General features: G+C 43.2%; 1 non-coding gene across 1 annotated transcript; it reads left to right on the plus strand.

Moving 5' to 3' along the window:
- Positions 1-6809: 6809 nt before the first annotated feature.
- Positions 6810-6884, plus strand: Trnas-cga (transfer RNA serine (anticodon CGA)). Its single transcript has one exon. It is a non-coding gene; the product is annotated as a tRNA-Ser (tRNA).
- The last annotated feature ends 21109 nt before the right edge of the window (positions 6885-27993 follow it).

Consider the following 27993-nt stretch of genomic DNA (forward strand, 5'->3'; position numbering starts at 1 on the left):
TACTGCCAACTGGAACAGCGACCAGCACATTCACTTTAGTCTCCACTCTCACTTTCTCTTTATTTTGCCTAGTGATTACCGTTTTCAGTACACAGCACTATCCTCTTCTTTAACAGTGGTTTGTACTTGAAACAATCACGTTTGGCCGACAATCCATCTTACCAGTACCGTGTTATCACCGTACAGAGTCAAAACAATAATGTCAGAAACGTTTACATAATATTTGCTTTCTATAATGCGAAACATACGGTGTTAACTGTAACCTTAGAGTACGCTCTAAGACAAAAGAAAATATATAAAAAGTAAAAATAGGAAAGTCCTGTCTTCGTTCATCATCGGAACTCAACAATATAATTCGACTCCAGTCAGTGAGATATCAGGCCGAGGCCGTGTTTGAGACACCTTGGACAGCGGTGGGATACTAACCCGATCCGTCAGCCTCCATACTGCCCGACATCTAGTAGTGATCGTCTGGGTACTGTTTCATGTCATAGCAAGACACCTTTGGTTGTTATCCGAGGCACCCTTGCACTACGGCGGTGCGTCGACAGTACCATACGGTCCGTTTTGTTGCCCTTCATGGAAAGCTATCCTGGGCATAGATTTCAGCAACATAATGTCCACCCATACACGGCGAGAGTTTGTGCTTGCCGTTCCCTACCATGGCCACCGAGATCGCCGGATCTCTCCCCAACTGGGGACATTTGCAGCGTTGTGGGCAGCGTCCTACAACCAGCTAGGGTTTTTGACGGTCTCGCCAATTGGACAGAATTTCGCTGTATATCTTTCAAGAGAACATCCAACAACTTTATGAATCAAAGCCATGTCAAATAACTGCTTGCATAAGGGTCAGGAGTGGACAAGCGCGTTATTGACTTCCTCAATATGTGTAGTTCTTCGGCCGGCCGGAGTGGCCGCGCGGTTAAAGGCGCTGCAGTCTGGAACCGCACGACCGCTACGGTCGCAGGTTAGAATCCTGCCTCGGGCATGGATGTGTGTGATGTCCTTAGGTTAGTTAGGTTTAAGTAGTTCTAAGTTCTAGGGGACTTATGACCACAGCAGTTGAGTCCCATAGTGCTCAGAGCCATTTGAACCATTTTTTGCAGTTCTTCCTCTTTAATAAATAATAAAACTTTTCTGAATTTGGGATAATTTGTTTGTCTGTACATGTTCACCATATCTGTCGATTTTCGTCTCATTCGGATAATTCCTTCGCTGATGGGTCCTTTTTCTTTCCTTTGTTTGTCTTAGAGTGTACACAGTATGATTTTTTCCACCGTGTACATAGGTACTGATCGATGAGAGGATATGGAACAAAAATGATCTAATGAACTTATGGCCGGAAATGCATGGTTTCCATGGTAGAGACGATTTACTCAATCATACATTTTTACAGAGACTGCTGTCAAATACGCACTGTATCATGAAACCACAGTTACAGTATGGTTGGTTGCCTCCTAGAAGGTGATTCTGCTCCTCATACGTCATGCCCTAGCACCCTCTCCTGCCAGGGTAGTTGGTAATGAGGCATCCGATTCACTTCTCTTGCTCACTCACCTTGTAGTGGATGTGATACAGCGTTGAACGCAGTGGTTCCGTATTCGAATGGAGAGCTTGCCGACATGGTGGTTACTTACGGAAAGGCAAATGGCAACAGGCGGCGAGTGGCAAGGTTGTATCAGGAGACCTATCTCCGCCGACAACAACCACGGCATTCGACGTTTGCGTTCGTCTGAGACTGGGTCGTTTCAGGAAGCAGGAAATCATGAAGGACGTACCCGAAATGTTCGGACACCAGACTTGGAAGACAATATGATTAACGCAGTTGAAGGCGACATAGTGTCAGTACCAGGCAGTTGGCCCGCCAGAACAGGGTACGTCAGACGAGCGTGTGGAAGTTCTACGTGACAAGTGTTACTACCCTTTCCACTTACTAGTGACAGATTTTCCGCATCGGGAGCAGTTTTGTTACTGATTTCTTCACCAGGCAACCACGATACGGGGATTTGTGTCATCCACCATATTCACAGATGAAGCCAGCTCTACGCGGAGTGGCATCTTCAACTTTCATGACAGTCATCTGTGGGATAGTACGCAGAACCCCCGTGGTATGGCGACAGCGAATCACCAGCGTCGGTGCAGGCGGAATTTGTGGGCTGAGGTAGCAGGTGACCTATTTTGGGACCAGTCTTCCTATCAAGTCTCCTAACAGGCCTGAACTATCAGTGTTTCTTGCGGCTGACTTTGCCTCCCCTGCTGCAAGAAGTGCCATTGATGATTCGAAGGGTCATATGGCTTCTACATGATGGTGCTCCAGCCCACTTCGCTGTTAATCTGCGGACGCTTCTAAATCGTGTCTTGTCTAGTCGATGGATCCGACGAGGGGGTCCAGTTGCATGGCCTGCTCTTTCACCGGATCTCTACCCGTGCGTTTTCTGGTTATGGGGCCATCTCAACAGTATCGTGTATGCAGAGCCCATTGCAGATGTGGAGACACTGGAGCAGGTTATTCGTGCTGCCTTTGACACTGTTCGAATGCAGCCTTGCCGATGTGAACGTGTGAGACAGGACATGCTATGCGCGTACTTGCATGCGTTCAGGCACATGGAAATCGTTTTCCACACATACTGTAACTGTGGCAGCTTGGTATATCGCATATTACACCGCATTCTCTGTAACAATGTATGACTGAACCAATGGTGTCTAGCATCGAAACCACACGTTTCCGGACATATGTTCATGACACATTTTTTGTTCCGTATCCTCTCATCGAACAATCCCTAGAGTTCGTACATGATGGAAAAAAATCACCCTTTATAGGTAGCCTCTTGTTCCTGACACGCAGTCGTCACGCTTGCTTCTCAAGCAGGTGTGTCAAAAAAAACTAAAAGTCAATGCTGAACTTTGAATAAGAGTGTTTTTCTTCTTAAAAAAAGAGTCACAAAAATATGTAAAGACAAAAAAAATCTAAAGAATAAATATATAAAACACCATCAAGTAAATTCTGTCAAACTGCCGCGTAGTGCAGGTCACCACTTGGCAAAGATTCAATTAACATTACTGAAATTATGGAAATTGCCAACTAGAAAGATAGTTACAAACATTTTCATGTGGCTGATAACTTGCTTCAGTGTACTCATAAGTAAATCCACATTCATAGTAAGTCACACTGTAAAGTCACAGGTTAAGCAAAATAAGGTTTAAAATTATACACTCATGAACGTCTTGAACAACTAGGGATAGGATGTTCATGTTAACAGGACATGTACATTACTATGTTCTGCACAAGTGATTAGCATTTTAGTTATCTCAGATCAGCATGCGTCTTGTTGCCTAGTAAGCACAGGGTCCGCCAAGGGCCCTGATAACATGGGCCATGCACGATGGCACCAACGAGTATAAGGCGCGAGTGGCGCCCTATGCTATAGCCATCCATGCCGCAATTACCTGGTTCGAAAGCTCATCTGTGGTGGTTGGCATTGAGTCACAGCACTACACTCGTCATTTCACCATATTCGACACATCTTCGATTGGCGACAGGTGTGGTGACCTGGTGATCCAGGGCAAAAGGCTGACATCCCGTGACGCCGAGAAGGCACGTGGTCGTGCATTGTCTTGCTGAAAAACGGCGTCTGGGGTGCCGTGCAGAAAGTTATGGCTACGTGTCACAGGCTGTCATTCACGGATACGCACCAACTCTGACCTGCGGTTGTAGGCAATAGCATCCCACACCATATAGCCTTGAGGTAGCGCTGTACGTCTTGTGCGAAGAATGCAGTCACTGAGATACCGGCCCCCTGTCTGCGGCGAACCAAAATGCGGCCATCATTTTCAAATAAACAGAATCTGAATCTTTCCATGTAGAGTTGGCTCCAGTTCTTCTTGTCTAGGGCTCTGATTCTTGAATCTAAAAATATCACATTTTAGGTCCTCATCGTTGGATTGATACAAATAAATTTGAAGATTATTGTTGCAGAATTTTTGTTTTTACGTTAATATATGTTCTCACATTTCGCTATATCATACATACTTTTCATTTTTCTCATTAACAAAGCCGAAATTACATTGCTCGCACGAAGTACAAAAATACGTCCGACCACATTAGACGCATGCTTACCACTTTCACACTCTGCGGAAATAACCATATTCCAAAGGGTTTACAATTTTTCTTACCAGAAGAATTTCTGTTAGTTTCTGTTACATTATTACCTTCGATTATTATTTCATAAATGAATCCAGAAATAAACATAGTAACCAATACAGTATTGCTTAATTAATAATGGAAATTTTAAGTGTGCCAATAATTCGTAATTTCAAATGTTTCTAAAAAAATAATTTTAACTCTACATTCAAAACTAATATAACATCGAGATTAAAACATTCTATAAAGTATTTTTTTATGAATTTTAGTTTGAAATCTAATATACTGTGTATAAAATTGTATGAAAGTTTTCAGAAAAGAGCTGAGATAATACCGACCTCTCCAAAATTCGAAAAATAGTACTCGTCTCGACAACTACTGTTGAGGAAAAGTAATGCTAAAGGAGGATGTCCCGTTACAGTACCCAGAAACTAAACTATCAGTAGACTTAGATCACGGCTGAATATTTTAGTGACAATAAAATATCAGTATTATTAACTATATACACATGAAATTATAAACACTATTACTTTGAAACCTGCACAATAATTAATTCTTAGGTTGGGCCTTCAAAGTACACTAGCCAGTCACTGTTGAGGGTCATCACCGTTTGTACATGTAACACTGTAAAGAAATTTCAATAATAGTGATTTTTAAGCTGAATATTATAAATCTTTTCTTGGCAACTGAACTGTGGTGACATTTCAACTTTTCTTTTATGAAAAATACTTGGAGTACTTTAGAACTTATGCTCACTGAATAATTATGAAATTCACTAATCCAAAACGTTTATTAACTGTAGTGAAAGTTTACTGAAATGACTTTTCAGCACAATAAAATAGGATACTTGGATGTACCACAGCACTTGAAATAGGACCCTAACTAACTAAAGGACTAAGGACAGAATACGGTTGCTCAGCACAAAGTTTACAGACCACAAACTTATAACTGAAAAAGAAATGGCATAACTGGTCAATGCAATGGTAATTTGAGATGAAGGTGGTGATAGCGTCCGTCTCCTGTGCAATTTGAAAAAGGCGGCAAAAGTATACACACCCACGTCTGAAGCTATGTCATATAATATTTCTGTTCTTCGTGCCTCGTTCAGTTCAAAAGATACGAACACGTTGCATGCTAGCCGCCGACTGACTCACGCCACAACGGAGCAAAGAAAGGACTATATTAATAGGATAATGTGCCCATACAAGCCGCATTGGTGGAGGCGTGCAAGGACATTATGCCACGAAGAGTTGTACTAGGCCTTTTCATTATCAAGTAAAACAACAAGGAAGTGCATAGAAGGGCATGATGAATAGCCATTTCCAGCAGGGGAACGTCAACAATCATATCTTATGAACACTAAGTGAAAGCGACTTACTCTTAGGACCCGTAAGACGTGGCAACTCGTCATCTGTTCCAGTCTCATTCCTACAGATGCGCACTAATTGTCTGGGGATGGACATGACGTCCTACTACTGTTATATTTCAGATACAACAGATGATAAGGCTAAGACCACGAAACAGTGGTAGTGTATAGCTGCTTCTGTCGTTTAAGACTTACAACTGTGGCGCATTTGTTTACCATGAATAACATCCGTATACATCAAGTTATGAAAACTTGGTGACAATCAATAATGAAATTACAGGCAATAGTTTTTAATTGTTTAACATGCTAAAGCGAGATGCATGGTGACAGTCATGTTTACAGTTTTGAGGTTGTAATTGTAAACATGACTGTAACAAAGTGTCTCAGTTTAGTAATCAATTTAGACTATTAAGTGATCTGAAGATGGACATTTATCTGGTGGAAACTAGTAACAGTTGTATTCTTCCTTGCGATACTGTCAAATAAAGTTTTCCAAAAGAGGACTGGAACACTATAGCTCTGTTTATGTCATCACGCTTAAATGTATCTCAAATCTTCAGCATGATGTGTTCCACATGACGACGATATTTTATGTAAAATATCTGAGAGCTGCAAGATGTGATATATTGAAAACGTTTACAGTCAGAAGCTAACATATCTACATATCTTTCCTGTTTCTAAGAAGGGAGAGGGGAGGATTATTACTGTATGACCTTTCCATGAACCGTACAGACTCACAGTAGCGTGTTTTGTTGTAACAACGATGGTGATATAAAGAAACGGCTCAGTGTAAGAACTCTATCAGACAGCGTGTTGGACAGTGTGTAGTAAAAAAAGAAGCTCTTTTTCCCTGTAATGATCAATCGACACTCGTTACTTGTCTTAACTCAAGAGAAATTATGTCTAACAAATGTGATAGCCACCCTCCTCTAACATCACCCTTTTATTTTTTTAAATAGAGATAACCGATATCGTGTATACTATCGATTCTTGCATAGGGTAAAATTATCTCAGCAGTTTCATTAAAATAATTCATATGATTTTGTATACGATGTATTATATTTTAGGCTAAAATGTCTAGAAAAGAAATTAATGTGTTACAATCGGGATGTACTCCAGAGTGAGATTTTCACTCCGCTGCAGAGTGAAAATCTCAGTCTGGAAACATCCCTCAGTCTCCGCAATATCCTTTCTTTCAGGAGTGCTAGTTCTGCAAGGTTCGCAGAAGAACTTCTGTGAAGTTTGGAAAGTAGGAGACGAGGTACTAGAAGAATTGAAGCTGTGAGGACGGGGCGTGAGTCGTGCTTGGGTAGCTCAGTTGGTAGAGCGCTTGCCCGCGAAAGGCAAAGGTCCCGAGTTCGAGTCTCGGTCCGGCACACAGTTTTAATCTGCCAGGAAGTTTCATCGATATGTACTAACAGTTAAAATTACTCTTCTTTTAAAATCAATTGAAATTACAAAATTTGTGGCTTACTTAAAATTCATATTATTAATTGCACAATCTAACGCTAATTATTAAATTTTTTTCTGGAGTGATCTATAAAATAATGATATTTTTTTAGCGAAGATTCTTCTTTGGTAAAGAAAGTCTGTAAAATGTTTTCATTTGTAAACTCTTTGGAACAATATGAGTACTGCAGAATGTAAGTAGAGGTGGGCGTGCCTCTGATGGAAGTAGACATTTTCTGAGTTTGTCACCAACAATATAATTATTGTTTTTTTTAATGTTGAAAATATTAAAACGGTGTGATGTTGAAAGATGTGATAAAGAATAAAATTCATGAATAATATAGGCAAAGGCAAATCTTCATCAGATATTTAGTCATCAAGAACCTACAAAATCGAAATTTCAGCTGCAAGTATGTACCCCTAGAGAAGACTTTGAGCCATCGACAACAACAACGAGATAATGAAGATAAGTAAAAAGTTATTCTTTCGTATATCTTAAATCTCGCAAAGATTTCAAAATTTGTACAAAGGATGAAAATTTTAATAGTGATATGTGGGAGGGTAAGATTACAGTGTGTTTGCAGCGTTCACATATTATGTCTGTTGCAACCCAGACTTCACGTTAACGTCACTGTGGCACTTCTCCTTCTGCTAAAGGCGTCCGTTGTGTCTCCGTGCACAGCCTTGCTCCGATGTCATCTCAGCCGCGTGGACTACCAGCGTAGCGCCGAATGGGTGCTGGTGGTGCTCCCCAAGAGCTGTCCTCACGAACAGGGTGGAGGTAGAAAGGGTTGGGGCATTTACCAAGTTTCGATCCGCAGCGTTGTCCTTCGGGGAGGCGCGGTTGGTGACCCGGCGAGAGTGGGCGGAGTTGGGAGCTCGCCAAATGAGGCGAGCGTGCGGTGTAGGGATGCAGCCCGCCGCCTCCCAGGCGCAGCCACAGAGGCTACGGATGGATGGACGCCCCCACAGCTGCTCTTCCCCACCAATGGTTCCGCCATCCGCCTTATCAGCCTGATACTCGCCCTGGCGCTCCTCGGGCGTTTCTTATGCTCTGTTTATCTCCAGAAAACCGCTGACTGATATATAAGAAGCGTGTTGCCGTCTCAGTAGCGTCATCTTCTTTTTAATCCTTAAAAGCTAGGAGAGGAGATTAGATGACAGAAGCGACTAAAACTGGAAGAGTGATTAGACAACGCTGCTGTCTGTCGGTCGATTTAATTCGAAGGTGCTTCCAATAGCAGTGTGGTGTTTACAATAGCAGGTAGGATAATCAAACGTACAGTACACATTTTGCTGATGATGTGGTATTATAAGTCCAAATGAAAACGCAATTAAGAATGTGTTCAAAGAATTGGACACCTGCTGTGAGGAATATCGAATGAAGAATAATGTTGAAACACCTAATGCAATGGTTTTAACACGGGAAGTGAGAAAGGTAAGTGAAAAATTTGTGATGAGTTAGTAGAAAATGTTGATTACTTCAGGTACCTAGTGCGAAAAATAGTCTGTAACATTATATGGTGCCGGCTGTGAGTTTAATGTTTAGTGTTCGGTAGCCTGGAGCGATCTGATGGTAAACTAGTGATATAAATCTCTGTTTCTGGCTAAAAATAGACATCCACTAATGATGTTCTGCAATGGCCACACTGTGGTTGATTAAAGTAGGGGCAATTTCTACCATGAAAACACGTAAAGCAATTTCTTTAACCTAACGCAACGGAAACCAGCAGCACAATACGACCTTATGGCGACAAAGATAATGTTAGGCTGTACCTCATATATTTCTAATTCTATTCTCTGATGCTTCTGATACTGACCCGGGGGGGGGGGGGGGGGGAGTTCGAAGTAAAAGTAACTTAGAAGAGAAAATTATCAGCATGGGGGTTACCTCTATGTGAACAATAGAAAGGATTCTATGAGCGTGTGCGTGACCCAAGCTGCTGCAACAGAGATAAGCGTTGCTGAGGGCAAAGAACAAGAGGGGAAGTTGCTATTACTCATTCACAGACATTCTCAGGACTGATTAACTGATTCCCACCGGACGAGAGCAGAGCGAGAGAAAAATGAATATGAGTTAATGAATGCAACCATACTTGCAGTACGCCAACAAGGAATTGCATTGAATCTTATGGTCATTGAATCGTGGTACGTCTGTACAGCGTGTTCCACCGACCATCAGTACCTCCAACACGTCCACAATGTACCTCACCCTGTCTTCAACTGCCTCCCGCTCTCTCCTTAACACCCCCAGATGGACGCACATTTTGGAAATCACGGGTTTAGCTTCAGGGTGCTACGCAATGGCCCGATCGGCTCGCGTCAAAAAGCACCCCCAACCATCCCTTGTGCGTCCTTTTTAACTGACAAATATTTTAGAATGAAGTCAAAGTTCTTATCGCGAACTTTCCTCAACGAACACTTGCCACCTCCACATACGTCAAGACAGAAATAACGGGGATCCTCTCCTCAAACTAACAGAATGGATTTCATGCAACACCAGTAGCGTTTGTTCATGAAATAGAGTCTGCTGATCACAAGGGGAAAGTTAGGATTAAATGAAACACATACTCCACAGATAACTTCCTATAAGCTTAGCTCTGAGTAGAATATAATAGAGATGGCATATAAAATGATAAAATACCTTACTTAATTCGCGGGATTAACTCTAATGAAAGATGTACTCAGATAAACGTATATTTTTAGTATGATATAAAATCAGGAAATAAAAATAAATATAACTGTTTCAGTACAAATATTTTGCAGAAGGAGCATTTCTTTCTCTGGTCCGTTGAATAAATAAATGTAGAAAAAGTTGGTGAAGAGTTTCATGGGGAATGTGACCCTGTGTGGTGCCGAAACGTGTCCACTACGACGGGGAAAGGCTTTTGACATTAGGATTTCTAGACGAACTGAAGGGGTAAATGTACAGATAAAGTGAGGTATGAGGTGTTGTTACACTGAGTAAATGAGAAAATACTAATACTGGACACAAGAAAAAGAGAAGAAATTGCCTAGGACACTAGATGAAGAGGGACCGATCATCAGAGATGTCTTAGGAGGTATGGGGACTAGGTTCAGAGGAAGAAGAGGGCGAAGATATCATTGGAAACAAAAAACAAATGCATCATTTATACCTGTGGAAAGAAAGGCGGAAAACTAGGAGATATGGAGAACGCTGAACTTGCAGTGCCTTATACGCAGAAACACATCGTCATAACCATCATCATCATTCCCATAATCCTTCGCTATGTTGTACTATAACCAGAGAAACAATCCACTAGTGCTTATTGCAGCATGAGTCTCACATGCTACTCGTGAAGTTTCAGTGGATCTTACCCTCTCGATACCGCTATTTGTAAATACAACAATCTTGATTGTCTCAATGCGACATCGTTTTTCCTCAAAACGGCACTAGTCGCGTCACTGCCGAATATCTTCTCCCCCTTCCATTTACCCCCTCCACTTCTGATTCAGTGCCGTCCTCTCTTTGGCGATCTAGATACGCACGTGGACGTGGAAATGATAACATTTCAACGATGACTATCGTTATTATTTAGTCTACATTTCTCACTTTTAAATACCTATATCTGAAATTCTTCATTGGTACTTCCGATTTACATTAAGATGTTCCAAACATGATTGACAAGTTAAAACTGTAAGTCAGACAGAGAATTGAACCAGGACTCTTGTGGGCTGCAGCCACGGCTTTACTTATAATTGACGATTCGGGCTCTGAAGCTTGCCTGGAAAGCTCAGCTGGTGAGAATAACGGATCTGCGTTCGATTACCTGTACGAAATGTAGTTTTAGTTTCTTAGTAAATTTTAAAACAGCACACACCCCGTTCAAGAGTCAAATATTCAGAGTGTTACTCCCAGTTCCTAATACCAACTGGAATGATTTTACTGTTATGTGTAACGTGTCGTGGGTCTGAGATAAAATTTATGCTCATAATCAGCCGTAAGCTAAACCGGTAAGATGCCAAAAAGTCAATCAGATCAATGTACAAAACTGTAATGAGAGTCAAATATGGCACAAAAATGAAACTCTTGCTTTTCGCGGCCAAGTTCTCTACAACTAATATGTTTATATATGACTCTTAGAGCTTTCCCGGCTGATATATTTTAAATAATTATCACGGGTTTGCCCCTGGATGATTCTGTGCAAATTCCACGATATTTCCTCGGAGAAACTGTCCGACATCTTTAGGTTGAACCTTGCTGGTGGCTAAGTATGTGTGACGGTATCCACATGTCGACGCCCCTGTACACAGAACACTTGCGCGAAGAATGCACAGGCGTGGAAATCACACATGCGAAATGATTTGCAGGCAGATGGCACCATACTCAAATGTTCTCTGCCTAAAATCGCAGAGCGACCTCTTGCGCGTGCCCTGTACTAACAAAGCGGCAGACGTTACTCTCTGAAAAACCATAACAGACCAATGTTATGACGGGTCTGTTATCAAAAAATGTTGATTTTTCCCGTCGTGATTTAATAGTGGCCAATGCAGGGTTCGAGGCTGTGCTCAGTTGACATCTCGCATCTCTGTTGATCAGTCCCCAGCTCGTGGACTAGTGGTTAACGTTGATGCCTCTGGATCACGGGGTCCCAGTTTAGATTCCCGGCCGGGTTGGGGATTTTCTCTGCCTGGAGACTGGGTGTTTGTGTTGTCCTCATAATTTCATCATCATTCGTGTAATTGGCGAGATTGGACTTTGTAAAGACTAGGAATTTGTACGGGCGCTGGTAACCGCGCAGTTGAGCACCCCGCAAACCTAAACATCATCCCTGTTGATAAATTTATCAGCTGTACGGAAATGTATTGCCTTCTTAATGACACAATCCCAGAAAGACGACGCCGGGGATAAAAGTTCTGTCTTTTCGTAAATCACGCAATAACCTGTATACAGACTGTGTTCTGCAATTGCCGACTTCTCCGGTTGGCGTAAACGTGTATGACGCTGATGTTCATTGCAGCTCCACCTAAGAAGTTGAACTTAAACATTTACTCAGACGAAAGAAATGCTCTACGAGAATTTAGAGGAGGACAAGACATCGTCATCTCATCTGTTGACAAAGGAAATGCTACTATATTTTTCTAACGCACAGAATATAATAGCAAGATATACGAACTGCTCGACGATCCTGCATTCAGTAAATTAAAAACCTATCCGACTGGTAGGGTTCAGACAAAGATTTTGGAATCCATCATGAAGATCTCGATTCCAGAGGAAGTCATCAATGGTTTGTAGCAACAGGCAGCAGTTCTTCTTAGACTCGATGGCCTACCAGATCCATAAGAATGGGGTGCTTCTCCGTCCCATTGTAAGTAACATAGGAGCACCTACTTATTTTATTGCTAAATATCTGACATCACTATTCGGAGCTCTCTTAGGCAAGTGCGACCATCATATTCGAAACTCTGGAGATTTTATAGGGCGCCTGAAAACTCTTAGACTGCAATCTTCGAGTCTCTTGGCAAGTTCTGATATTGTACATTTACGAAGATATCCTTGGAGGACACCATTTGCAAAAAATGAGGAACCTGTTGGGTTCTGTTAAGGATGATCTTGACCAGAGGGAACATGCTGTGTACAAGATTCCTTGTCAATGTGAAGCGCCATATGCAGGTCAACGTATCTCATTAGCAACAACTTTGAGGAGGACATAGTGGCATTACGTAAACACGTGCTTACTTCAACATCCTTCTTATTTCATGACCAATATTTTGAACAAATGGATGGTGTCGCCATGGGAAGCCCTCTGTTTTATGTAGTGACCAATTACTTTATAGAGGACTTTGAAGAAAATTGCACTACCGTCAGCCGCTCTCTAACTCTCTTGTTTTCTGCGGTATGTGGATGATACATTTGTGGTGTGGCCACAAAGGCTTGATACTCTACCTACGTTTCTTCAGCATAGAAATTCGCTCCATCCTAATATAACCTTCACAATGTAAGTGGAAAAAGATGGTGATTTACCCTTTCTTGACGTTCTGGTACGAAGGAAAGCAGATGGAACCTTGAGACACAGTGTTTACTGGGAGCCAACTCATACAGATCTATATTTTCAGGCCACAACCTGCCACCGCCCTGCACAATGCGACAGTGCATTTCGTATGTTAGTTCATAGAACACATGTGGTATCTGATCCTGAAAACCTGTCGATTGAGATACAACATTTGAAGACAATATTCCGACAAAACTGTTATTCTGAGAGACAGATACGTAACGCATCCAGGCCCAAGCGAGTTCAATCCATGGAGTAGAATGAAGATACCACTTTGGCCTTTTTGCCGTATTTTTGTGCCATTTCGTCAAGAATCGGAGGAGTCCTCGGAAGATACGACATTCGGTGTGTTTTTCGACCATTTGCAAAACTGAAGAACCTGTTGGGTTCGGTTAAGGATGATCTTGGCCTGAGGAGACGTGGTGTGTACAAGATTCCTTGTCAATGTGAGGCGGCATATGCAGGCCAGACATGTCACACAGTACAAGAACGCTGCGATGAACACCGTCGTCATACACGTCTACGCCAACCGGGGAAATCGGCAATAACAGAACACTGAATGCAGGACATGATTTATGAAAAGATGGAAGCTTTATCTTTCTGGGATTGAGTCACTAAGGGAGCAATACATTTCTGTACGGCTGATAACTCATGAACAGGGATGCGAGATGTCAACTGCGCACAGCCTCAAACCCATTATTGGCCGCTGTTAAATCAAGATGAGAAAATCGAGATAACAGAACCGTCGTAACACTGGTCTAGTATGGCTTTTCAATGAATAACGTCTGGCCGCACTGTTAGTACACTCCTGGAAATGGAAAAAAGAACACATTGACACCGGTGTGTCACACCCACCATACTTGCTCCGGACACTGCGAGAGGGCTGTACAAGCAATGATCACACACTCGGCACAGCGGACACACCAGGAACCGCGGTGTTGGCCGTCGAATGGCGCTAGCTGCGCAGCATTTGTGCACCGCCGCCGTCAGTGTCAGCCAGTTTGCCGTGGCATACGGAGCTCCATCGCAGTCTTTAACACTGGTAGCATGCCGCGACAGCGTGGACGTGAACTGTATGTGCAGTTGACGGACTTTGAGCGAGGGCGTATAGTGGGCATGCGGGAGGCCGGGTGGACGTACCGCCGAATTGCTCAACACGTGGGGCGTGAGGTCTCCACAGTACATCGATGTTGTCGCCAGTGGTCGGCGGAAGGTGCACGTGCCCGTCGACCTGGGACCGGACCGCAGCGACGCACGGATGCACGCCAAAACCGTAGGATCCTACGCAGTGCCGTAGGGGACCGCACCGCCACTTCCCAGCAAATTAGGGACACTGTTGCTCCTTGGGTATCGGCGAGGACCATTCGCAACCGTCTCCATGAAGCTGGGCTACGGTCCCGCACACCGTTAGGCCGTCTTCCGCTCACGCCCCAACATCGTGCAGCCCGCCTCCAGTGGTGTCGCGACAGGCGTGAATGGAGGGACGAATGGAGACGTGTCGTCTTCAGCGATGAGAGTCGCTTCTGCCTTGGTGCCAATGATGGTCGTATGCGTGTTTGGCGCCGTGCAGGTGAGCGCCACAATCAGGACTGCATACGACCGAGGCACACAGGGCCAACACCCGGCATCATGGTGTGGGGAGCGATCTCCTACACTGGCCGTACACCACTGGTGATCGTCGAGGGGACACTGAATAGTGCACGGTACATCCAAACCGTCATCGAACCCATCGTTCTACCATTCCTAGACCGGCAAGGGAACTTGCTGTTCCAACAGGACAATGCACGTCCGCATGTATCCCGTGCCACCCAACGTGCTCTAGAAGGTGTAAGTCAACTACCCTGGCCAGCAAGATCTCCGGATCTGTCCCCCATTGAGCATGTTTGGGACTGGATGAAGCGTCGTCTCACGCGGTCTGCACGTCCAGCACGAACGCTGGTCCAACTGAGGCGCCAGGTGGAAATGACATGGCAAGCCGTTCCACAGGACTACATCCAGCATCTCTACGATCGTCTCCATGGGAGAATAGCAGTCTGCATTGCTGCGAAAGGTGGATATACACTGTGCTAGTGCCGACATTGTGCATGCTCTGTTGCCTGTGTCTATGTGCCTGTGGTTCTGTCAGTGTGATCATGTGATGTATCTGACCCCAGGAATGTGTCAATAAAGTTCCCCCTTCCTGGGACAATGAATTCACGGTGTTCTTATTTCAATTTCCAGGAGTGTACATTGCACACACAGGAGTGTTGCACTGCGATTTTCGGCAGAGGGAATTTGTGTATGGCGTCATCTATCTGCAAATCATTTCGCATGCGTGATTTCCGCGCCTGTGCATTCTTCGCGCCGGTGTTCTATATACAGGTGCGTCAACGAGCGGATACTTCCGCCTCCCCCCTCCCCAAATTCTTTAAGTCCCACCAGATCCTCGAGCGCCATGCACTCCGCCTCGCCTTCCGTATACGCCTCCCGTCCCCCACGCGGATCCTCTACGACCTGATTCCTTTCCCCCACCTGCTTCTCGAACATATCCGCATACTCTACACCTCTCGCCGCCTTGATCCCCCTCATCCCCTGGTTGCTCCTCTCCTCTCCAACTCCTGTCCTCTACCACGCCTTCACCATTGTGTCCCCTCCATCTCTACATACTTCGTCCACTTTTCCAAGAAGGGTTCCGTGAACTCCCCCTCCCGTATGATACCCTCTCTCCCTCCATTTGTCCCTCCTATCAACTCTGGTTCTCACCTTCCCATCCTTTACCCTGTCCTTTCCCCAGGCTCCCTCTTCCCCCCCCTCTTCCATCCCATTTTTCCCCTCCTACCCTCTCTCTCGCTCCGTTCTCTCCCCTGAGTCCTTTCTGCTCTCCATTGCCTTTCCCACTCCTTCTCGCGTCCACACAGCCCCCCTCCCCCCTGTTCCATCTCCCCTCCCTCCATTGGCTCCCCCTTTTTTCTTTTCCTCTCCTCCCCCCTTTACCCCTCATAGGTCCGGGTATGCCCCCCCCCCCCCCCAATCTGCCGCCGTGTCACCTGCATGGTGCTATTATGAGTGAGTGTTCAGCGTTGTGAGTCCTCTGTCAGTGTTGCGAACAGTCGCCATACTGTCGCTAGTTGTGTTTTTTATCTCGTGTGAACAGAAACCAGATTGTTGCCATGTTATTTAATTGTGCCTGTCTACTTCTTGTGTGTCATCATCCACATCGTCACCACAGTGTTTTTATATTTTAAATTCCACAGCTTACCGCCATTTTACAGTTTTTTTTACAATCTCACCGTTTTATCGCCTGTTTTTCTTGTTTTTTTTCTATTCTCATTACGTTTTTTAACTTTTCTGTAGGCTGTAGAGCAGCATATTGCGCTGCTGCCAGCCCACCCACCCTTCTGCAGGGAGGGGGGGAGGGGATTGAAATCCAATAAGGAAAAAAATGCGGATACTGTCAGTCATACCTAGCCACCAGCAAGGTTCAACCACCTGAACATGTCGGACAGTTGCTCCGAGGAAATTTTGTGGAATTTGCACAACGTCATCCGGCGGTACTTCCGTGAAGACTATTACAATATGTTTATGTGATTGTGCTGTGTTGATCGGCAGTATTACAAAGTATCGAAAGATTAGAATTTAAAGGCCCTCTGACAACGATATGCATAAGAACGTGGCACAAGCTTGGCTTAAGAGAAACGTCCTGTGATTTGCCTCACACGATTTATGAAACCTAAATCTGGGTGATCGTATGGGAATTTGAATCTGGTCGTTATGAATGTGAGCCCAGTGTCTTAATCACATCGCCAATCCCTCAATCATTTCATGAAAATCAAAAAATTGTTATAATCAACATATATAATTATAGCTTTTGTTACAGATAATGTAAGGATTTACATGAACTTCAGTTTTGTTAGGTACTGTGTATAATGTTGTACTTTATGTATCCTCTTTCTAAATTGCATGGAACTGAATTAATGTTATTTTCTGTCGTTCTTGCCATGTGCCAATCTTTCCAGTTTTACATACCTACTACAAACACCTTCCATAATCTCATTTATGTACACTAGTGCTTGCGACTCAGTACACTTTCTGCCTCTGCTGTTCCTTCTACCTCCAAGTTAGATACTAACGCTTCACTGATGATCCTTCTAATAAAACATCTTTCGTTGCGTATTTCTTCTAGTACTTCATTTGTCCACTTAATATTTAACATTGTTGTGTACTAACCATTTCAAATGCTTTTAGTTGATTCATGTGTACTCTACGTCTCATTTCCATTTTATAATGGGTGCAGGTGTATGGTTTTAGAAACCTCTTCAATTCAATACCAATTTTTTAAACTAATAGGTTTGCTTTGCTGGAAACGAATCTTTTGTATGCGTCGATTTATAGCCAACATTTTACTTATTTCATATATTTCAAACTACATTGTTACTAGCCGTGAGTATTGTTCCACTATTTCTCATACTGAGTCTCCTCTAGGTTTAATAGCAAGTAGCTACCATACATCTGGAACTTTCGTCTGAACTTATTTTAAATCCTTATCCCATGTTCTGCTTTAATATTGCAATCTGTCTAATTCATCTAAGCTTTTAAGTGTGTCTTAAGTAGTGAAAATGAGTCATGTTGCCTGTGAACCCTCGTATTTTTATTGATTTTTTTTTGTAATTTTCTTCCACTTTCTTCGATTTTACTTTCAAATATGAAGTAATAGTGATCTTATGTGGAAATCTGTTCAAACCATTCTCAGCACAAACTTACGTTTCTTGTTCTGCTATTTTTTTTATTATTTCCAGTTGATTTTTAAAGACATAGTAAATTAATCGTCTATACTTAATCACTGTTTCCCAAGGTTTGGAACGTACTGTTCTATCTTACACTCCATAAGGCTTTCTCCATGCCCGCAAACGCTTTGGAGGTGTCAAAATTCGTTTTCATTCTTTCTCTTTTTCCTATCTACAATGTTAGTTCCCTAGTCCTTTGTACTTATATTTTGGAGAATGAAATTTATCGAGCCAAAACCTCTTCAGATTCTCTTTGTGTGCTATTTGGGTGAGAAGTTTACACGTGTGAGATACCAACCAGGCAGCCAGTTATTTTCAACGTCGGTCCTCTCTTCCCATCTTCGCTTGCGTTATGATAAACTTTAAAGACAGATGACATGCTTTCAGATCAGATCATTCAGTGATGCTTGAAACACCGTTATCACGTGAAAGCATCAACTATATGGTTGATAACAACCAGCTCCCCTTTTACGTTTCGCAACAAATCTTTACCACTGAAAATTTTTCCTACAACCACCTTTTCGAAATTACGAAGCATGAAATGTTGTCAGTGAAAAGCAAACAACAGTCACGCCCTGAAAATGAGCTTTAATGCGTAAAAGCGTACAAAGATGACTTAGTATAGCTCTAAAAGATACACTATGTGATCAAAAGTATTCGGACACCTGGCTGAAAATGACTTACACGTTCGTGGCGCCCTCCATCGGTAATGCTGGAATTCAGTATGGTGTTGGCCCACCCTTAGCCTTGATGACAGCTTCCACTCTCGCTGGCATACGTTCAGTCAGGCGCTGCAATGTTTTTTGGGGCATAGCAGCCCATTCTTCATTGAGTGCTGCACTGAGGCGAGGTATCGATGTCGGTCGATGAGGCCTGTCACGAAGTCGGCGTTCCAAAACATACCAAAGGTGTTCTATAGGATTCAGGTCAGGACTCTGTGCCCATTACAGGGATGTTATTATCAAGTAACCACTCCGCCACAGGCCGTGCATTATGAACAGGTGCTCGATCGTGTTGAAAGGTGCAATCGTCATCCCCGAATTGATCTTCAACAGTGGCAAGCATGAAGGTGCTTAAAACATCAATGTAGGTCTGTACTGTGATAGTGCAACGCAAAACAACAAGGGGTACAAGCCCCCTCCGTGAGAAACACGATCACACCAGAACACCACCGCCTCCGAATTTTACTGTTGGCACTACACACGCTGGCAGATGACGTTCACTGGGCATTCGCCATACCCTCACCCTGCCATCGGATCGCCACGTTGTGTACCGTGATTTGTCACTCCACACAACGTTTTCCCAACTTTCAATCGTCCAATGTTTATGCTCCTTACAGAAAGCGAGGCGTCGTTTGGCATTTATCGGCGTGATGTGTGGCTAATGAGCAGCCGCTCGGCCATGAAATCGAAGTTTTCTCACGTCCCGCCTAACTGTCATAGTACCTGCAGTGGATCCTGAGGCAGTTTGGATAGATGTCTACCTATTACAAATTACGACCCTCTTCAGCTGTCAGCGGTCTCTGTCAGTCAACAAACGAGGTCGAACAGTACACTTTTGTCGACCAGTACGCTTTTGTGCTGTACGTGTCCCTTCACGTTTCCACTTCACTATCACATAAGAAACAGTGGACCTAGGGATGTGCGAAAATCTCGCATACAGACGTATGACACAAGTGACACCCAATCACCTTACCACGTTCGAAGTCCGTGTGTTCCGCGGAGCTCCTCATTCTGCTCTCTCACGATGTCTAATGACTACTGAGTTCGCTGTTATGGAGTTCCTGGCAGTAGGTGGCAGCACAATGCACCTAATGTGAAAAACGTACGTTTTTTGGGGGTATCCGTATACTTTTGATCACGTAGTGTAGCTATACCCTTATACCATTTTGCTTGTAGTTTGGAACAGATCAAATGCGTTCTTGCCGTTATGATATTGGTGAGTTTCAAGTAACACAGTTTCCCCCCTCATTTAACAATAAGAATCCAAAAATAGATTTTTCTTTGCAACATATTTCTGTAACAGGGATTACATTTTGTCCCGCACAGCAGAAGTTATATATTAAATTGTATGTTTCTTCGAAATGGCGAATCATATTAACATTTAAAAAACGATATACGGAGCACGTAATTAGGGATACCTTTTATCATAACATGAGAATAAATAAAAAACGCAAGTGGTGTAGAAGTAAAGACTTGTATTGAAATTTCGTTGGTTGTTATTGTTTCCATTTTTTGGCATATTTAATTTGGTGGCTTATGAACTGGTAACAGTAGTAACACTGGTACCAAGCAGAGCAGAGTAGGTTACAACTACGTGGACAACGTGGACAATTCTACATGTACCCGGTCGTCCTAGGTTCTGTATGTCTACAATACGTCTCTCCCTTTTTCAGGATGGCCCACTTCTCCAGGTTCTCCTTGGATGTTCCTAGAAATGTTTTTAACCTGCAAAGTATTCCTGTACTGTTGATGGTTATTCATAATCAGGATGCGTCTCTTCCTCAATGTTTATAAATCCTGCATGTTTGAGAGAACTGGGTTTCTTTACATATACGATAAGCTCTGTTGTAGTGGTAGGAAATTGTTTACCGACTTCAGCTGAGGTAATGTCTTACCGGATATCACTATCGAAAAGTTCCTGAAACACAATGTTCTTCCTCATTTCAAAACAATAATTCAACAAAAAGAGAATCTTGATGCTTATCTTTATTCGAGTCAACAGCCGACTCTGAATTAATCAGAGCCATGTTCTGTGTTTCATTTACTTTTATTTTGTTTTATTTATTGATTTATTTATCGTGGCAAGTTTGGGCCATGATGCTCTGTCTCACATCTTGCCACACATTATACATGTATTAACTAGGGGAATTCGGGGCAGAATGGGAAATTGGTCTTTTGTAAACTGGACTGTGCTGCAACCTGTTGTATGCGCATGTAACTATTTCTCCGAATGGGAGGGAAGTCAGGGCAGCCATTTTGATTTAGTTTGAAGTGCAAGATCTAAGTGAATTGTTGTCCGTCACGTTACCGCTTGCGTTGCTCTAACGTTTGGTGAATTTCAACACCAGGTAAGCTGTTAATTGTTAATTGTATACCCTAAAATGACACATTCCCTGAAAGTGTATGGCATTTGTTACAATTTAGTTATTTAATGAGTTTAAATACGTCAGTTATTACACTCCATAGTAGTTGTTAACCTCAAAAGTGCTCTTGGGGCGGAATGGGACGGGGCAGAATGGGATAGTGTCCCGTTCTGCCCCGTCATATTTTGATGCAAGTAGGAAGCAAACTATATTCTTTTTTGTTTCCGCCTTGCTGTTCCAGGTGTGAACGTACATGAAAAAGACTGATAGACAGCAATGGGAGGTAAAAGCGATGGAAATGGCAGTTTCAGCTATTTCATCTTCCCAAATGGGATTTTTAAAAGCATCTAAGCAGTTCAACGTACCGAAATCAACATTGCAAAGACATGTACGTAAAGCTATGAATAATCCAGACTACATAATTGACAAATTAGATGGAACAGAACAAGAACATGAGCTGATAACATACCTCATGTCAATGGAAAGCAGACTTTTGGGTCTAACAATGAAAGATCTCAGATCACTAGCCTATCAACTAGCCGAAAGAAATGGCTTACCACACAGATTTGAGAACCAAACTTGTCTAGCTGGACAAGACTGGGTTAAAGGATTTATTACGAGGTATCCTACACTGTCTGTTCGCAAGCGAGAAAATACTTCTGGTGCTCGAGCAAAGGGATTCAACAAATTAGCAGTTTCACAGTTTAACTCTCTTCTCAATAATGTTATTGATAAGTACAAGCTGACTGCTGACAAAATATTCAACTGTGATGAAAGTGGCTTGACAGTTAATCCTAAAAGTCAGTCGAAAATAACAGCACTTAAGGGAAAAAGGCAAGAAGGAGCGGTAACATCTTCAGAACGTAGAGAAACCGTTACAGCAGTCATCTGCATGTCTGCATCTGGGTTATACATGCCGCCCATGCTTATCTTTCCAAGAAAGAAAAAGAAACTAGAATTTGAACTTGGATTGCCTCCAGGAGGCTGGTCTGAAGTTCACCCCTCGGGCTGGATCACTAGCGAATTATTTCTAGTATGGTTTAGAAAGTTTGTGGGATTTTCTAAGGCCGCGAAAGAATCACCTGTGCTTCTAACTGTTGATGGACATTCAACTCACACTAAAAACCTGGAGCTGCTTGATATGGCTAGAGACAATGGGTCGTCCTTTGTTTATCGCCACACACTTCAAATAAATTACGACCCCTGGACGTAACGTTTTTCAAGCCCCTGAGTTTTATTACAGCGAAGAGATAAAAAAATGGCTACGGAGCCATCCAGGAAAAGCTGTCATTCTTTTCCAAATATCATCGCTATTTGGGGCCACGTTTTTACGTGCTGCAACGATGCCGACGGCTATAAATGGCTTTAAGAGAACTGGAATATGGCCGCCTGACCTGAATGTGTTTTCAGATGCAGACTGCCTCCCATCAGCGCCAACAGATATTCAGTTCGCAAACTGCGAAAGTCCGAGTACAAACACTACAGATGGACAATCTAACATATTGATTACAGGCTCTCCAGTGTCTACTGAACCTACCACTAATAGGCCTAGGACTAAGACTGACATGGCTCAAATGGCTCTGAGCACTATGCGCCTTAACTTCTGAGGTCATCAGTCGCCTAGAACTTAGAACTAATTAAACCTAACTAAACTGAGGACATCTCACACATCCATTCCCGAGGCAGGATTCGAACCTGCGACCGTAGCGGTCGCTCGGTTCAAGACTGTAGCGCCTAGAACCGCACGGCCACTCCGGCCGGCGACTGACCAAGGCTCAATCATTGACCACCAACCTGGATGTTCATGGAAGCCAGACTCTTCCAACCAGCTATGTTCGCCGAACAACTCAACTTTCCAGATATCGCTCGAGGCTGTCATTCCAATCCCACTAATCTGTCAAAATACTCGGCGGACAACAAGACGAAAAGGGAAAACCGTCGTATTAACAGATTCTCCTTATAAGAAGGAACTGCATAATGCTGTCGCTCGTAAGGTAGGCCTACAGAAAGGAGGAGGGTGCACAAATACGAACAATGTCAGGACACAGACGTGAGGTGCAATGCAACTTAAGGCAAAAATATCAAACGGTACACCCAAAAAAAGCAAAACAGAGGACATCAAAGACCTTAAGATAAATAAAAGGAAGAAGATGATGGAGAAGAGAGAATCAGAGAGAGAGAGAGGATGCTGAGTGTCTCTACTGTGGGGACTTCTACTCCGTTTCCAATGAGGGCTGTGTCGCATGCCAGAGGTGTTTCAAGTGGGCACACAATTCATGTGCTGGCATAAATAGTGAAGATGGAGAGGAAATAAATCTGGGACTACTGTCGAAAGGACTAGTAGTTAGTGGTTTGGTGGCTATTAAGCACTGTACATTTTTCAGAATGACATTAAAATATTTTCTTATTTTGAAGAACGACTATTTAATAGTTTATTTTACACATTCCTTAGTCTGAATTGCCTTTTATACAACATTTTATCATAGTTTAATACGATATTCGTAATTCAAATTCAACGTTTATGCAATAATTTAACAAAAAATAAACTCATCTCGTTCTGCCCCATTGGTGGGGTGGAACGGGAAATATGCCACACTTTCTTTGAAAACTTGTAAAAAATGTATTGTTTTAAAATATGGTATATTAGGTTACACTACAAGGTGTTTTTTTATAACTTTATGAAGTGTTTCCTTGCGTTCCCTAATTTTATACGAATTGTTAAACATTAATTATCCCGTTCAGTCTCGAATTCCGCTTCATTTATTACGATAAGCATACTACAAGTTACATATTATATAGGATTCACTTTTAGGAATTATTATTAATCCACAGCTTGTGTCTTTGCACTTGTTTTATCACTATACCTGCAATAATTATAATAATTTTACTGTTCACCTTATTTATTGTTTTCAGAATATGTTATTTAGCTGTGGAACTACTTTTCTTAAGTACGTTGGTTAACCAATGCCATCTACGGTTGTACAATCCTGTCTTTACGGCTCTATGTATGTACGGCCAGCTGCGAGGTCTGACGTACCTTGTGTTCTCGACCGCATTAAATTTATATTCCGTGGGCTGTAAGTGACGCACCATGCTGTGTACATCGGAATGCGGTTGACTCCGTATTATGTAAGCGCTTTTAAATATTCTTGGTTTGTCACTGTTCTTCTTTCAAGTAGATATTGTATTTGTGCTTGGCATTTTATTCCCGGTTTCAGGTCTCTTAATGCTTTTATTTGCTTTATGACGATAGGACGACGTTTAATTATAATTTTTATTTTAATGCCATATGCTGGTATCAAAAGGGCAGCTACTGTGTTTGCTACACAGCCTGAAACTTTGCCTCATACTGTTCCCATGCTCATTTTTAATGTATCTATGCCTCACAATGTTATTTTACACCTCTAGGTTAGTCTGAAGATGCGAAAGCGTCATTTCCAACAAATAGATAAAAACACTTTGCAACACAAACCGTCTTATTTCAAGAAGCAGTTTATATTCTTTCTTGACAAGTAGAAAAAGAAAGAAAAATTACAGAGATGTAGATGAGCTCTGTCAGTAATAGACATTAGAGAAAAGCGAAAGACGGGGACAAAGAGGAACGTGATAAAACAAGAGAAAAATGGGAAAGTAAGTAGTGTAACTGACCATGAAATGAAATGGTAAGGAAGTATACCTGGGAGAAGACAGGGGGATTTACTAAAGTGTCTGACAGAGCAAAACTGGCGATACTCGTCAATTTTGGGAGAGACTATGAGGCTGGTGAAAGAAAGTGCTTAAGCTTTTTCTTAAGTGTAACAAGGCATTGAGTTGTGCGCAGAGTGCAGAGTAACTTGTTCCAAAGGCTGACGGTGGCAACACAAAAGGAGGCTGCGAACGTTTTTGTTTTGTGGAAGGGCACAGGTAGGACACTAGATGTGTAGGATCTACAGTTTCGATTACAATCAGATGATAGGTGCTTAATCTGATCGGAAGCAGTGGAGTGCATCAGCATTGAGAACCGAGGAAGTAGAACATAGCTTGTGAAAGTCACGCGACTTGACTGGCCGCAATCACCTTAAGTGGACGTATGAAGCAGTGACATAGACAGAATGATGTGCAGATGTAACGCACATAAGCATTCATGGTTAGCTCTAACAGTCTACAGTTTTGACTACTAATGCAGGATTGCATTTTAATGGTGGGAGTTGTTTTTAAGGGGTGACTGCACTCGTTTACTTTTCATATGCACTGCAAAATTGTTGCGAAATTTCTGAGATCTGAACATGCGGAATATGTTCTCAGGTATGCGAATGGCTCCAAGAACTTTTTAAGTAATAGACCACACTTCGTTGCCCCGTTCACTAGAGACAAAGGAATCCGCACATGTAATGTTTTCGCAGCTGCGATTACGAATAATCGTCAGATGTTCAAGTGAATGACGACAGTGAAAATTTATGGCGGACCAGGACTCGAAACTAGATTGCTCGCTTTCCGCGACCAGACGCTTTAACTGCTTCGGCTGTACGTGCACCATTCACGGCCAGACCCAAACTTCCATAAGTCATCGTGTCTCCCCCACAATCTGTACTCGTGCACACACTATGTAGTTGCCGTATAGTGAAAAATTCAAATGGCTCCAAGCACTATGGGACCTAACAACTGAGGTCATCAGTCCCCTTAAAGTTAGAACTACTTAAACCTAACTAAGCTAAGCACGTCACACACATCCATGCCCGAGGCAGGACACAAACCTGCGACCGTAGCAGCAGTGTGGTTCCGGACTGAAGCGCCTAGAACCGCTGGGCCACAGCGGACGGCTCTGTAACGAAAGCCGCTGTCGGGTATCGGCGGATAAATACGATACTGCATTGTTAAAAACAGCGATACAACGTTCCTTCGGAAATGCATGCATGGAGCGTGGATCGGAACTCTGTTTTCGTCAGATATGTTGGTATTAATTAAGATAATTAAAGATTCCAAATAAGGTACTCCACTTGCACATCACGGAAGGCCACGGTCGGCTTACCAACCAAGAGACTCTTACATATTGCAGATTAGAAAATAAAATCGCTTTGGGAACCAATTTGTAGAGCTCTGAGATTTTGGACGAATGTTGCTTAGGAACATCTGTCGTGGCATCTAGGAAAGAGTGACGTAATCGAACGTTACGGAAACTCTAATTCACGTGCTGAAATTCAGCAAGTGCTTAGAAGATAATTACTCTGGCTGCAGCGTGAGGAGCTGACTTGGTGGCTCTGGTGTGAACACCGCCGGGTTGTAAGCTGTGTGGTGGCAGGTGCAGCTGGCGCCGGGTCAGCGAGGGCTCACAGGAGGCGCTTTGTGTGCGCTATCTCCGCCCCTGGCATTATACGGGGCCCCCAGCACCGGTGGCCGGCGAGGCGTCCAGCGGCGCTGTCCAATCATCCGCCGCCCGTATTGATGCCAGACAATTGGCGCAGATATTTGCTATTGATTGGCTATGCAGCCACCGGCGTTTGCGAATCAATCGGCCCTCGGCCGCACCGCAACAATGGCGCAGGCTAAATTGCTGGCGCCGCATTCCCAGAGGCAGGTATGCGCCACGCGGGGGCGCGGGCAGCTCTTTCTTTCTCTCTCTCTCTCTCTCTCTCTCTCTCTCTCTCTCTCACACACACACACACACAGTATGAATGAGAGAGGAGCTGGCTGTAGGGACAGTAAGACCACGTGGTTGTATTGCTAGTAAATAAGCAGTCGAATTATCCCAAGCGCATTAAGCTTAAGTTCAGGTTTTTGTATTCCTCGGGGGCACACTGGGACGGAGACTTTGGCATTGCAGTTGCCAGCAACTGACGTATGCTGTCTTATTTTGCACACACATTTACATCTATAGAGGGTCATGCTGCTGCCCCTACCAATGTCGTTTCAGGCAACCCGCAATGTCATAGCTAGGCTTAAGAAACGGCGCGCAAGATTTTGTTATTCTCTCGATCGTCACGTGAAAACTATTAGTCCCACAAAAAAAAAAGAAAAAAGAGCAGGACATTTTTGTAAGTTAAATTCTGTGCTGAGATACGTTTTCTCTGGAGGTCACGTTTTTCGAGATGTTCAAGAAAACTGTACAAAAGTGACCTTCAGACGCGCCTCCACCGTACTCTCAGACGCACCTCTACCACGACTCTCATCCGTTAACAGTCCGCATTTCCATTACGTTGTTCGTGGTAGTCCCTCCTACCACTGTACAAAAATTTCCAGCTACGCGAATCATTCCAGATATTCGATCTCTTTTGGACAGTATTCATTCGGCCAAAACCATATTCATCTATTTGGTTAACACTATTAATTTAAACGTGACCATGAGGGTGGTGAAAGAAAAACTATTTTTATAAAAGTTACGGTAAAACAAAGCGATCGAAACTTAACCCTTACAAGCCGCGCGGGATTAGCCGAGAGCTATAAGGCGCTGCAGTCATGGACTGTGCGGCTTGTCCCGGCGGAGGTTCGAGTCCTCCCTCGGGCATGGGTGTATGTGTTTGTCCTTAGGATAATTTAGGTTAAGTAGTGTGTAAGCTTAGGGACTGATGACCTTAGCAGTTAAGTCCCATAAGATTTCACACACATTTGAACATTTTTTAACCTTACAAGCGCAGTGGCCTCGTTATCAAAAGGCTTGACAAATTTGACAAATACAACGATGTTATTGTTGATTTTATGCCTTTAAAATTCATAGAGTTGTTACGTAAAATTTAGAATAAACGTCAGTTTAACATTTTTTAAGTACTCGACTAAGCTGGTGGCTTAGTAAGGCCAGTCAATGAAGAATTAAACGGGTCGAATGTGGGAAATAGTTCGTGCAGTCGCAAATTTTTGTACAGTGACAGGACGGAACGCCGTGAGCAACATACTGGCCAGTGGGGATTCAGTGAGGAGTGGGGTTGTGTCTGCAGATAACTTAAGTATGTTTTTTTGAATAACTTGAAAACAATGGCTTCTAGCAAAAATATATCCCAGTAAAAAATTCAACTAAATTCTACTGTAAAGCTAAATTAAACTCATTCCGAACAGGTCTCGGCAGACCCTAATGATACTGACCGACCGCCGTGTCGTCCCCAGCCTATAGGCGTGGCTGGATGCGGATATGGAGGGGCATGTGGTCAGCTCACCGCACTCGCAGCCGTTATCAGTTTTTGTGACCGGAGCCGCCACTTCTCAGC

This window comes from Schistocerca cancellata, chromosome 1 (assembly GCF_023864275.1).
Source record: "Schistocerca cancellata isolate TAMUIC-IGC-003103 chromosome 1, iqSchCanc2.1, whole genome shotgun sequence".
NCBI classification, from domain to species: Eukaryota; Metazoa; Arthropoda; class Insecta; order Orthoptera; family Acrididae; genus Schistocerca; species Schistocerca cancellata.